Below are 14,743 nucleotides of genomic sequence, written 5' to 3'. Positions count from 1 at the left end.
GAGTTTTTGCATATGTATTGTTTATAGAATTGAGGCACCTAAGCAGACATTTTATGATAATTTTTGGTTGAGTTTATACTTTTGGCTTGTTTCTAGAATTGAAACATCTGAGTATGTATTTTTTATCAATTTCTTGATTTTAGTTTTCTCACGTGGTTTGCTTCTAAAATTTAGTAAGTAGTTAAATTCAATGGCTTGTTTATAGAATTGAAGCACCCGAGCATGTATTTTTTTATCTGTTTCTTGGTTTTAGTTTTCTCACGTGGTGTGATTCTAAAATTTAGTGAGTAAATAGTTATATTTTTAAAATTTAATGAGTTTATGTTAAATTTATCTTAAAATTTAATAAATAAATAATTATATTTTAAAAATTGAGTGAGTATATGTTAAATTCTATAGTCATATAGGCATTTTTTGTTAGTCACTTCAGATTTCGATAGTCACGTGAGTATTTTTCATTTGTAAGATTAAACGATGATATAGTTGGTGATAGATAATTAATGTTAAAGAAAATTCAATGAATAAATAATAATAATTTAAAATTTAATAAATAAATAATTATATTTTTAAAATTTAATGAATATATATTAAATTTATCTTAAATTTACCCATTGAACGTGAATGGTATCCGGTTCGGTTCTAATTATCTTTCGGCTCACAACCGGAGAAACCGCGGTTCAGCCGATCTCCTGAATGATTCACACGGGAAGAAACCAGAAGGTGGATGATTCCGACAGTAAGGATCAGCCGTAGGCATCGTTCCGGCGACGGCAGCTGAATTAAGTTACCGTCCCTCGGCTCGATAAGGACTTGCTCTGCCGCAATTTGCATGCAGATCACAGAGGACGCGCTCATCGCGGCGTGTGGCCTCGGCTTCTGCTCAATGTGCATCGTCATTCACCCGCCTCAACGTGAGCGATTGCGCTTCCTGTGAACGTTCTCCTCTCACCGTCAACCAGCTCTTCTCCAATTCCTCCTCGACTAGGTTGGTTAAGCGTTTGATGATTCCATTTGTTCTAGTCAGTTTGGTAGTTAATTATATGCTGTTTGATTTTAATCGTTTCATACAGAGCTCAGCTCTAGGATAAGAATTGTGTTTGTGTCAGTTCAATTAGCAATCTCAACCTTCTTGAGGATGGATCGGTGCATGCTTGGCTGTGCCATATAGGTGTTTGCAGGTTCTAAAGGAACAATCGAAAAGCAAAAATGATAATAACACAATAGAATAAAATATAGAGAGCAAGAAAGGAAATAAGTCGTTGATGATAATTTAATATAAGATATTTTCTCGTTTGATTCAACTGAATAGCAAATAAGACTGTTCGTTAAGTGACTAAAAGGCAATGTTCATCAGACAGGTGAAATTGCTGCAGCCAGAGTGTTTTCGATGTCTAGTTTTAGACATTTACTTGAATGTGTTATACCTATGAGTATCCCATTGAATTATGAATTACTATGTCTAACTGTTAAAAGAAAATTACTGTACACGTATCTTTGATTCACACAACAAACTGTATACTCCTATTTTCCATATTTTAGATTATGTGGAAATTGGAATACCATGCTCCTATTCTGGCTTCATATACTGAATGTGTTATGGGCTCAGTCAAGGTGTTCCATTTAGTGGGCTATCAACGTAGTGATAGTTAAAGGTTGATGTACTTGAACATCAAAGAACGGATTAATCGAGAAGCTGTGTTTATGTGTTTTCCTACCCTTACAACCTATTTTTCTCTTTTCAGTTAACTGCAATCAAGAGCTCATTTGAGAGAACTCTTCGATCTCTGAGTTTAAAGTAACTTAACCTTGAAGAAAATTCTGCATAATAGTTTCATTAACTTCCCCTTCTTTTTTAGTGCAACTGAATTCAAAAACCTTTTAAATAACCACCTATCTAACAATACTTCCAAGTTTTATAGCTGCACAGGGAGATTACATAGAAAAGTGAAACTGGCATAAAAAGAAAGTGAAATGTAATTGAAGTGAAACTGTATTAAAAAGAAAAAAAAAAAAAAAACTGAAACTAAACTGCTCCCTTTTTATTGCACCCACGTGTGTAACCTTGATATACCTACCCGCTTGACTGAGCCCATAACAGAATGATCCAAACCTCTTAAACTACTATGTATTGTTAAAAAAGATACATACTCTTCCTACCACCTTGCATTAACAATTATCATTCTTGTATAATTTTCCCGTCTTTCTTAAATTATCTAATGCAAAAATGTCTAAGGAAAGTCATTCAGGAGTGTGCCTTTGATTACCAGGCTATGTTCCAGGAAGAAAGGATTCACTTGCCAATGAGGCTCCATAGAAACAAGAAACAGTGACATCTCCTTTCTTAGATCTCATCAAAATTGTCAAGTCTTCCACCTCTCTTTCACGGGACTCTGATCATGTAAACAAAGTAATTTGCATATGGTTAAGTTCAGGGAATGTATTTGATCAAACCTACAGTGTGTATGTGTATATAAATACATATTTTGCTGATACCTGCAATGTATTTTTACTTTTTCCTTTCTACACCTAATGAACTGTATTCAATTAAGGAACATGATCTTTCTTGTTTAGGAGTAAATATTGTTTTGTCATTGAGGTACTTTTTTGATAAAATAAATAAATAAATGACAAGCAAAATAAAAGGACAACTAAAAATTTTACGCCTATTAATGAATGATTACAAACACTATCAAAACAGAATATGATTACAAACAATATCAAAACAGAATACTTAAAACAAATTCTTGTTTCTGCATCCTCTTTGTTGGCTGGTATGATTCCATTGTATTGATCCAAGATGTAAAGACTGGGATCTCAAAAGTGTAATTTCATTTGCATCAATTTATTTTGTTTCCATATAAGTAATGAATGTGACTCTTAGCTATGACCCTTTGACAGGGTGGCGAAATGTCAGTTGAGAAGTTAGACCCAGCTGACACCACTTGTAGGGCAAAAGGCAAGATTAGAGAAACAAGAATCTGCAAGGAATATACAAACTCTATTGGGCTTATAGATGGTTGATGGTCTAAATGAGTTTGTAACTTAGAATTGGACAGAAGTTTGTTGATGGCTTTGTGCCATAGTAGTTGGCTTTTTTCTTTTCTTTTTTCTTGCTTTGTTTTCCTTTCTTATCTTTTTTGGGTAAATTGGTGGATCCCTGTATCATTATGAGGTTTATTATTTCACCAACTATAAGATTCCTATTTACAATCTTAGAAGATGGTTATTTATATTCGACAGAGAGTAGTACATGGAGCTAGTTATTGACGCTTTCTGTAAATATAGTTCAACCAACAATTTCCTATGGTGTTACAACTGATATTAGAATTGACCTAGGACCACTATCCAGTGAATGTCGTAAAAAAGAGTGAGTGAGACTGACCAAAGTCAAATCTATAGAATATGAGATTTGTGACCTAGCAAGGAAGCTAGGGCTAAAAGAGGAGTTTTTCATGTGTTGCAATCACGCGTCCATGGTCTCCCGAGAAGGTAATGGGTATATTACTTCTGTTGTTACACGATTATAATAATAAATTTGTAAAAGAAAAAATTATTGATGGATGACCCACGTGTGGCTGATCTGAATGATGGATGACTCTCGTGTGGTGCATCTGAGCGATGGATGACTCACTCGGGGGATGGATGACTCCTTCGGGCCATGGGTGACGCGTGAATTGTCCAAACGATGAGTAATTATCGAGAGAGATGGGTGAGTCTCCCGGGGTGGATTGACAGCGATGGATGAACCTCTCGGGGTGGAGTGACAGCGATGGATGAGTCTCCCGGGGGGTCACGACAGCGATGGGTGAGTCTCTTGGCTAGTTTGAGAGCAATGGATGAGTCTCTCGGGGGTCACGGCAGCGATGGGTGAGTCCCTTGGCTAGTTTGAGAGTGATGGATGACCTGCTGGAAAGAAAATCGATTAGGGGTGCGAGTGAGAATCCCCGCGTGGACCCTCTGATGCTTAAATTAGTCCCTCGTAGAAATGAAATGCTTGAAGACAAAAGGTAAGTACAAGAGTGAGAGGTTGCCTCCTCAATGAGAGAAAAATACCCCCTATTTATAGCGATGGGAATGACATCCATGTGTCGAGTGGCCCACTTTTCTTGGCGGATATCTTGGAGATGGTTTTGACCGAGTCTTGTGAGGTTATTGGCGTGAGGGTGCATGGATGCAGGCACGCGAATGCGCGCAAAAAGGGGCGCGCATTAGGCACCCCCGAGGGACCTCCCTCGGGGGTGTGCAATACCCCCGAGACAGGTCTTCCGGGGGTGTGAAAGTACCCCCGAGAGACATCTCTCGGGGGTGGAGGCGCCTTCCCCCACGCTGCTGCGTGGCAGCAAAAAAAGAGGGGAAGGGGCCATGTGGCCGCTTCATGCGGCCTGGGCCCCCCTCCACGCTGCTGGCATGGCATCAAGAGGGGGGGAAGCGGCCACAGTGTGGCTGCTTCATGCGACCTAGGCATGAAGGTATAACAATTGCTCCCTACTCTTTTTGTCGGGTCTCCTGGGAGGAAGAGTATTCTGCCTGCAACACGGCCATATTTTTAAGAGGTTGTTTTTCCTCCTTTATTTTGTAGCAATATCTTTCTTCACGTCTTTTGTAGCTATCTTTGGCATTTTGCTCCCTATGTGCCCTTAGAAAAGAAGGCTTCAGCTTCTCATTTAGTCATTGTTTCAACAACTCTTATGTGTTATTTGTGGCTCTGCCATTTTAATATTTCAACTCCTCATAAGGGTTATGGCTTCAAGTAGATGTGGCAGAGTCTTCGAATGATGTGTTGAAGCTCCTGTCCTTGCAGCTGTGGTTCATGAATTCGGTTCTTCATCTTCTAGGAGTTTAAACACGATTTCTTCATACGCTCTTAGCTCTCGAGGTGACGGGGACTCGGAAAGATCTTCAAATCAAGTCAAGAGTGACCATATCATTACTGGCTCGTATATGTATCTACATGTTGCCGAGAGATGAATTGGCGTATTGGGGAATTTTTTCCGAATCCAAAGGTGTTCGTGATGATTGTCATTCCATTTTCTGGTTTGTCGGATTACTTGCAAAATGATGAATATGACATCTCTTCTTGTAGGGCAACAGTTATTGTACCATTCGGATGCCAGGCGAAGCAGTGTAAGTCATTTGCGGGGCCATTGAAATTATGCTATCTTGATGTATCGTAGGATAACGGTTTCATGTCTTCTCGTTGTTAGGCTGCTTGCGAGGCAATGGGATGTTCTTGCCTCCTCATTGCCAGGTTGTGAGTGGGGCAATGAGCCTTTTTGTTACAATGGCACGGCTTTCTAGCTTTAGGTGTACATGCTCGCTGGTATTGTGAGCGCAATGCAATATTTTATTTTTGCGGTTCGACATGATGCCTACGTCCGCAATTAATTTTGGTATTTTCTTGTTGCGGTTTGACTTGTTGTTTTCATCTTGTGGTTGGACTGTTAGCGAGACAACAGGTCTTTCTGTGTTCACCTCGTTGTCGGGCTAGTAGTAAAGTAATGGGCTTTAGGTCACTAGGCGAAGTGGCGTAGGTCGCTCACGGGGCAACAAATATTATGGCTTATTTCTATCGGACTTTTTGCAAGACAGTAATTTTATTTTCACCTCATTGTTAGGCCATGTGCGAGACAATGTCTTATTTTCCCCCTATTGTCGGACTACGCGCAGGACAATGGGCTTGTTATCTCCCTCGTTGCCGAGCGATAAGCAGGGCAACGGGCTTTTAGCTTTCACTTTGTTACTGGGCTATGCTTGGGGCAATGAGCTTTTCGTTTTCACCTGCTTGCCGGGCTGTGAGCAGGCAATGGGCTTTTAGTTTTCTCCTTATTGTCGGGATATGCGCAGGACAATGAACCTTTAGCTTTCACCTCGTTGCCGGGTTATGAGCGACAACATCTTATTTTTCCCCTATTGTCGGACTACGCGTGGGACAATGGGCTTGTTATCTCCCTCGTTGCCGAGCTATAAGCAGTGCAACGGGCTTTTAACTTTCTCCCAATTGTCGGGCCATGCGCGAGGCAACGGGTCTTCGTTTGGAAATGAACCTTGATGAAATCTGGTGGTTAATAGTGGACGCCATGATGATAATTTATTCGCAGAAGTGAGTACAAGCATTTTGATGTGGTTCAGCCAAATGTGCCTACGTCCACAATACCATTTTAGACTCACATTATTACGATTCAAATAAAGGGAATAATACTACTTAATCTTGCATAATTTGCTTGGCAATCGATAAAGTCTCTTCACTCTGTTTCCCTTTTGTAGATGCAACATAGCACGTGCGGGCCTTCCGTTGATCCCCTTGGACTTGTCCCACTCCTTGGGGTGTAGGAAATTTCATCAACAGATAGCAGGAAGAGATTACGGCTCTTATGTCGTTGAGCAAGGGACGACCAAAAATTAGATTGTATGCAGTTGATGAGGCTTTAACCACTATAAAGCAGGCCTGGCGTGTTATTCTCTGAGGATCAGAGCCCAACGTGACTGGCAACTAAATTGAACCAGTCACCGAGACAAGCTCGCCGGTGAAACTATATAAAGGGGAAGAGATATTTTTCAATCGATCTTGTGAAATGCTCGAAGCAATTCCAATAAATGAGGTTAACTGAGCTACCACTGTCTACCAAAATTCTCTCAATTGGGTACTTTGGAATGACAACTGAGATTATCATCAGGTCATCATGTGGAATGATTATATCTCTTCTGTCGGCAGGTGTGAACATAATGGGCTCTTCATTTTCTCTAACCTCTATTACCGAATTGACCTGGTAGTCCAAATGGGCATAGGCTTTTCGGGAAGATGAGCTATCACCACCCAAGGTTTCGCCGCCCGAAATGACATGTATAACCTGATGTGTTGGTTCATTATCTAGAGGGAGATTTTGTCTGTAGTCGTTTCCTCTCTCTTGCTGTCTTGGATTATGTATTTCTTGTGTTTCAGGCCTTTCTTCCCTTTTTTGTGGCTTCCTGTTGTTTTTATCTTCTTCTCGTACATATCTTTGTAAGTGCCTTTCCCGAATAAGCATCTCAATTTGATTTTTCAACTCCCTACATTGATAAGTGGAATGGCCACGAGTCCTATGGTATCGACAGTACTCATCTTGATTCTTTCCTATAAATCGATCCACCTTTTTTGGAAGTCTAATTAGGCTTGATCCTTCTATGGCTGCCAATATGGTAGATCGAGGTTGGGTGAGCTGGGTATAGTGATTGAACTGGGGCCTGACATCACCCAGTCTTCGGGTCCTCTCTTGTCGCCGATTAAGATTTTCTTCAATATCTGGCTCCTTTCTTTTTTGCTCCTTGTCTTCATCCATTGCCACAGTCCTCATTACTTCTATATGGTGTATATATTTATTGGCCCTGACGAACAAATCTGCCAAGGATTTTGGTGGGTCTAGGGATAGGGATTCTTGGAAGGAAGTCAGTTGCACCCCTTGGAACATGGCAGACACTGCCATCTCAATCAGTAGGTTGTGAATCTCAAGCGTAGCGTTCCGAAATCTGTCCACATAATGGCGTATGGTCTCTTTGCTCCCCTGTCGAATGCTAAGGAGGTATGTTGCGTCTTTCTTCCTCTGGCTGTTAATAATGAATGCTTTGATAAATTCTGTCTTTAGTTGCCCAAACGAGGAAATAGATGCTTCAGGTAAACCATTAAACCAAGCCCGAGCATGCTTAACTAGGGTTAACGGGAAGGCCCTACACATTATCTCATCGTCCCATCCATGGAGCATCATCAAAGACTCGTAGTTCTGTATGTGATCGTAAGGATCATCCTTGCCAGAGTAAGGAGTTATTTGGGGCATCTTAAGCTTCCTTGGCAAGGGCTTTTTCATTACTTCGGCCACAAATGGCAACCTCCCTCATGATTGCTCTTCTGAAATTGGTAATAATTTATTTCGCTGCAACACTTGCTCAATCATTTTCTTCATGTCAGCTATTTCTCGAGCACTAAATGTCGTAGGGTTGTCATTAAGCTCATCATTCTGCTTGGTTACGGGTTTAGAGGAATTCCGACCTCCTTCCACGGGAGTGCTAGCCACAATTTCAGAATATCTTCCCTTTTGAGGGCTTCGTCTTTTTGTCTTTCGACGATTAATTCCTCCTTGATTTTCTCGATTGGGAGAAGTTTGGCTATGAGCCCTTCTTAAGGGAGATATTAGTTGATTGTTTCGAGAAGGGATAGGTTGAGCATGAGTTTCAGGGGTCGCTTCCCGATAAGAGTCGTTCCCTGGTACCTCCTAATGAGCCCTATGGGATGGAGCTGTTTCAGGAATAAACTTTCTCAATGTGGCTGGGATTGACCCGTGAAGAACTAAGCTTTGCAAAATTCCAGCCATTTCGCGAAGAGCTTGCACCTCTTCGGCATGTTGTTGTCGTAAGGCCTCATACTCAGCCCAAGGAACTACCGATGGGATATGTATACCTGAGTAGGGTTCTGAAAAGGCATGTGTGGTGGTAAGGGGCGACACCTGAAGTTGAACCCCCAATGGATGAGAGGGCTCTAGAAGAGGCGGTTGCTAGTGAGTGAGGGATGGGTGACCCTCACGAGAAGATTGATGGATGAGGGATGGTTGGCCCTCATAGGCGAGGGGTAGCGGGCCCTCATGAGTAGATTGATGTTGTTTTTCCACACGAGAGAGGGTATCTTGTTGAGGTGATTGTACACCATGAGAGAGAGTTTGTCGACCGCTTCGAGTTTGTGCCATGGTGAATGAAGGTTTCTTGGCCTTTTGTTCGATTTCTCACAGACGGCGCCAATTGTTGTTACACGGTTACAACAATAAATTTGTAAAAGGGGAAACTACTGATGGATGACCCACGTGTGGCTAATTCGAACGATGGATGACTCTCGTGTGGTACATCTGAGCGATGGATGACTCACTTGGGGTCCATTGTTCAGAACTCACTTGGGGTTACTGATGGATGACCCACGTGTGAATTATCCAAACGATGAGTAATTATCGAGAGAGATGGGTGAGTCTCTCGGGGTGGAGTGACAGCGATGGATGAGCCTCCCGGGGTGGAGTGATAGCGATGGATGAGTCTCCCAGGGGGTCACGACAGCGATGGATGAGTCTCTCGAGGGTCACGACAGCGATGGGTGAGTCTCTTGGCTAGTTTGAGAGCAATGGATGAGTCTGTTGGGGGTCACGGCAGTGATGGGTGAGTCTCTTGGCTAGTTTGAGAGCGATGAATGACCTGCTAGAAAGAAAATCGATTAGGGGCGTAGGTGAGAATCCCTGTGTGGACCCTCCGATACTTAAGTTAGTCCCTCGTAGAAATGAAATGTTTGAAAACAAAAGGTAAGTACAAGAGTGAGAGGTTGCCTCCTCAATGAGAGAAAAATACCCCTTATTTATAGCGATGGGAGTGGCATCCATGTGTCGAGTGGCCCACTTTTCTTGGTGGATATCTCGGAGATGGTTTTGACTGAGTCTTGCGAGGTTATTAACGTGAGGGTGTATGAATGTAGACACCAGTGGCGGAGCCACATGTTGGCTAGCTAGGGCCTTGGCCCCAGAATGTAGACACCAGTGGCGGAGCCACATGTTGGCCAGCTGGGGCCTTGGCCCCAGCTGGTTTTTTTATTTTTTTAATTTTATATATATATTAGTATGAATAATTAAAATTTTTATAATTTGGCCAGAGCTAAAATTAACCTTTGGCCCGAACTAAAATTCTTCCTTGACTCCGCCATTGGCAGGAACGCGAACGCGCGCAAAAAGGGGCGCGCATTAGGCACCCCCGAGGGACCTCTCTCGAGGGTGTGAAAGTACCCCCGAGAGACATCTCTCCCCCCCCCGGGGCTGCTGTGTGGCAGCCAAAAAAGGGGGGAAGGGGCCATGTGGCCGCTTCCACGCGGCCATGTCTGGCCGCTTCATGCGGCCTGGGCCCCCCTCCACGCTGCTGCATGGCAGCAAGAGGGGGGGAAGCGGCCACAGTGTGGCCGCTTCATGCGACCTAGGCATGAAGGCATAACAACTTGATCCAAGGAGTTCAAGAGTAAAATTTAGCTAATGCTTCCAGTTGAGATCCCGCAGTTTCAACAAAATATGTTTATGTTCTAATGGTTACTTCTTTTGATATTTGAGAGTAGTACCTTCTTCCACTGGAGACAGTTAATGAATAGATGGATTGGTTATTGTGTCTCTGGTTCTTTTCTAGATACAAATGTATCTCCCGTTACCAAAGAGGGGAAAAACGCAGTCAGGAGACACAGGATAGAGTTGTAATAGTGATAGGCATTAAATGAAGCTGTGAATACTTTCTGGTGATCCGACAACAACAACATCATGGCCATTGTCAATTGATAGAGATAATAGTAGAAACTTGTGGTGATGCACAAAAGTAAACAGTTACAGGAAATTTTCAACCTCAAAAGAAGAAAAAAAAAAAGGCTCAACTGAGCGCTCTTGCTCCTCAGAGAAAGGATATCTAAGTGGACTGGGTTCAGATCATGTGAATTAATTAAGCGTTGCTGTTGTGATGAAAAAGCCAGTGCATGAAAAAGTCTAGCAATCTTTTCACGTCTTCATGTTGCAGATACCTTACCAGTATTTGCTCAGTATCACATTGCTTATTTATATTACCAGTTGATGCCAAAGCATGTTGATTTTGCAATATGCGTTCTATTAATCAATCAGCTACGTTGGAGTGGCATTTAATGTTCATTGTGATTTTACAAATATCTGAATTAAGTAATTTTACTTCAAAATGTTTGAAGTGATACTGCATCTGTCTGGTACAAGATTAGTGAACACTGTCCTGTCTCTTATGTATACAAATGCAAGGGCTCTCTATTGAGTTAAGAAGCATAGTTGGCTTGATCCAACTCAAGAGTCTACCCCAATTCTTTTTTTTCCCCTATGTGAGTCCCTTTTGTTGACCTGCTAATTGTTTTCACTTCTGTTTGTGAATTTTCCACTGGATGCTTTCACCCTTTCTTATAGAGTTGGGGAGTTCCATAGTGGGTAACCAAAAAAAAAAAAAAAAAATTGGTGAACTTCTTGCTTGAAATGAGACCTCTCAAAATTTTGTCATCTTTGATAGCTTAATTCTTCATCTGTCAGGAGTTAAAGTTTTCTGTTTTGTACTGTCCAGTTGTTGCACCATTTGGCAAACCACCCACATTAGCAGGAAGACAGGGATACCCAGGCACTCGTGGAGAAGGTTGCAGTGAAGGTCTAGAGCACTCCAATCTGACTGCTATTCGCATGGTGCAGGTTTCGTTAGCAATCCTTCTTTCATGGGAATAGTTATGAATCCTTCATTGCCTTCAATTTGTAGCTTATTCGCATTTAAAATTCATCTGAAACAGATGACTAAGGTCATTGCTGAACTTGGGCAGGGAGATTTTTTCACTTGGCCAATACTGTGTCAAGGTAAGATAATTACTTTTAGCCTCTTCTTTCTTTTTCTTCATTTTATTCAGCAAGGGTTTAACTACCGTACATATTTGTTAAAGAGGTAACTGTCACTTCTTTTTAATACCTTCTGGTGCACCTTTTCCCTACGCAACTAGAAAGACTTTTGGGATTGTCATTAAGAATGTCCTTGTAGTGCTTCTTTAGTTGGGCTTCTGAGACTGCTTATGGAAGTTGTGCATAAGCTTGATTTTTTAAGCTGCATGTTAGACTCGTTTTGAGGAGAGGCAAACACTCAGCGGCACCTATTTGCGCAACTTGTGAAATATTGCTATTTGCCACTGTGGCATTGAATTTGGCGAAGTTGGTGAGATTTGGAGGCTGTCACGTTATCAACCTTTTGCACTTGGCATTCCTATGTTAGCAATTTAATGGATTTGTAATTTTTTTAACAAAATATCGACAGCTGATTAGAATTGAAATGATTTTTAAAGTCTTGGTGTTAAATGATAAAATCAAAAGTTTAGAATAAATCTGCTTACAAGACAAAGCTTGGCATTCTTTTTTCTGGTCATTTACCTAAAAAGAAATGTGGGCATATACGGAGAATCATTGTTTGAGCCATGTCTATTCTATGTTTCTTTGACTTTTTTAGAGGGTAAGGGATGGGTTTTTTTGGCGCTCTTCTACTGATGGGTTGCACCAGTTAATTGACAATACTATTTTTCTTTTTAATTTGAATTCTTTCTAGTATATATGAAAGGTTAATCAGTTTATCCCTGGTTCTTTGTGAGTGATTTGTCCAGATTCACGCGTTTACTGGCCAAGAGAAATTTTGAGTGCAGCATTTAACAAATGCACTCATTAAACAAATGAAATGCGTTTAATGAACATTTTGATCACTGTTACAAAGTACTTTTGTAACAGCTGATATATTGAGTGCAGCATTTAACAAATGAAATGCGTTTATCATAAGATTAGCAGTCTTTTGCTTGAGCCATATTTCGTTACAATCTAAGCCAACTATTACAAAGTACTTTCCGGGACTTGTAGGCCATCTCAAGAGGTGCAACTTGGTATGGATTTGTTTCACCTGCACTGGATTATTCAAATGAGATGTCAGTTGAAAAGTTAATTATTTCATTGTTGATCATTTTGATCACTGTTTTCAGCTCAAGGAGCTAAATCCCGACAAAACTACTAGTCTCTGCCCATTAATTATTATATTTGGCCTTTGCAGATCTCCACCTCAACTCTCAACTGCTCAGTGCTATGTTATCACTTTCAGGCATCAGGCATCTGGGCATGAATGTGGTAAGTGAGACGAAAGTTAATTATTAATTATGAAATAAATTTTTAGACTGTTATAGTAAAAAATTTTCAAGCTCAAGCTTAACGCTAGAAATGGTGAATATTAGAGGTTAATTTGTCATTCACTCTTGAAGGTTTCTAGGAACAATAGGAGCATAAAGTGCTTCAGCTTTCATATAAGCTAGCGTTTAGTAGCACATCTTTTGTGTTTGAGGTTGGTCGTAATGACAAGCCATTAATAAGACAAAACCAAATTACATAAAAATAGGCAAATTTTGGACCTGAGATTAGACTGGCTTGTCTTTTGGTTTTACACAGTCACAACTCTTGGAATAAGTACAGTATACAACTTCGAAAATTGTGAAGCTTGTGGTCCTTTCTGAACCCCACCCAACCATGCACCAAGAGAACGATGAAGAACTAAATTCAAAGTTTTGATCAATCATAATTCTAAATTGCATAAAAAATGGGGACCATATGGAACTTAGGATTTAAGAAATCAAATATTATAGAAATTATTAAGATACATCTTTGGTTCGTTTTATTATATATATATTTTCTTAAAAAGCTCCTGCAACAAGTAAACTGCAAATTTAATCACATAGTTAGTTGGAAAAGAAATTTGAAATAGAAGAGATGAAAACATTTGAGTGATAAAAACATCAAAATGAAAAATCAAGGAAAAGGATTTGTCCGTATTACTATAATAATATTACTTTTCGACTAGGCACATAATAGACAACATATACAAGGATTATCTCACACCACCCACGATATATTGAGTTTCTTCTTTACATTGAAACTCCTCACTCGCAAAAATCTAAATTCATTTGGTTGATTGATAGAAACAAAGTAGGCATCTTTCTATCTAATAAGAAGTTGATCATTTAGTTTCATACATCTTTAATGTTGTATACATCAAGTTGAGAAACAAGAAACAAATATCATACAAGAAGTATACATTCAAGGAAACTTGAAAAACCAAGAACCTAACTCTCATACATAAACCTAACATTAGGTTATTTGAAGAGTAACAAAAGACGAGAACTTTTACATACTAATTTGATGACATACATTGTGATTGTGATTATAATGTTACTAAAAAATTTAAATATTGGCCAAGGACTTGCAAGGTCAAGAAAACTCAAATGGCCATCGTAGTATTAAAAAAAAAACTATAAAAATATAAAAAGAATAAGCTCAAGAGGGATAGCGCCAAGACTTGTCTCACATCTCGTGTGGCTTCCTGGATCTGTAACCTTGATCTGGATGAGCCATGAGCAAGAGAGCTGGTGTTCCATCGGCCAAATGAAGCATGGTTAGAGGATGATGTGCGTGTGAGAGCCAAGTTTTGGAGGAAATGGCTCCTAGGGTTGACAGAGCTTGTTGAAACAGTGCCATGAGATAATACATGAGGAATGGCGCGCAGCTATTTATACTGCAAGTTTCTGAGGGTATAATTGACTGCCTCATAAAAGATAAGGTTGATGTGTCATTTTCTACTGGTAATGCAGAGGGACATGATGGATAATGAAAGTTTGTTTTCTTGGTTGGAGATGTCAGCCTCCATTTCCCAATTTGCCAGGTTTTTTCTTTTTCAAACCAGCTTCTTGTAGGTTGCATGAATTACTGTAATATGCATGTCAAATGAACCTAACACTTTCAAGCCAAAAAAACAAAAACAAAAAACCGAACACTTCATATTACATCTTTTATCAAATTGTTATGAAATATTCCCTGTTGCTGAAAGGGAAATTTATGAGCTTTCACCTAGCAAAAAAGAAAAAGAAAGAGAATTTTAACTAACAGGGATTCTTCTCTTTTTAATGGTTTGGGCATGTCTAATAGAGGTTCTTGTAAAAAAGTGGATGTAATAGAACAAGTGTTTACCAAAAATTGTAGAAGACGATTAAAAAAAAAAAAAGGTGTCATTTTCAAATTTGTCAGGTTTTTCATTTCCCCTCCTTTTTGAACCAAACTTCTTGTAAGTTAAATGAATTATCGTAATGAGCATGTCGAGTGAACCTAACACTTCATTTGACGTCTTTGTCAAATTGTTATCA

The 14,743-nt window shown here is 40.1% G+C and overlaps 1 long non-coding RNA gene across 1 annotated transcript; it reads left to right on the top strand.

Moving 5' to 3' along the window:
- The first annotated feature begins 650 nt into the window (after window positions 1–650).
- Window positions 651–14,444, top strand: LOC127792131 (uncharacterized). The gene is made up of 4 exons (XR_008021088.1): window positions 651–985; window positions 11,107–11,228; window positions 11,324–11,387; window positions 12,610–14,444. It is a non-coding gene; the product is annotated as an uncharacterized LOC127792131 (long non-coding RNA).
- Window positions 14,445–14,743: the final 299 nt, after the last annotated feature.

Source organism: Diospyros lotus, chromosome 15 (genome assembly GCF_014633365.1).
Source record: "Diospyros lotus cultivar Yz01 chromosome 15, ASM1463336v1, whole genome shotgun sequence".
Taxonomy (NCBI): Eukaryota; Viridiplantae; Streptophyta; class Magnoliopsida; order Ericales; family Ebenaceae; genus Diospyros; species Diospyros lotus.
Note: the sequence above shows the minus strand (reverse complement) of the source record. Positions and strands in the feature narration are given on the sequence as shown.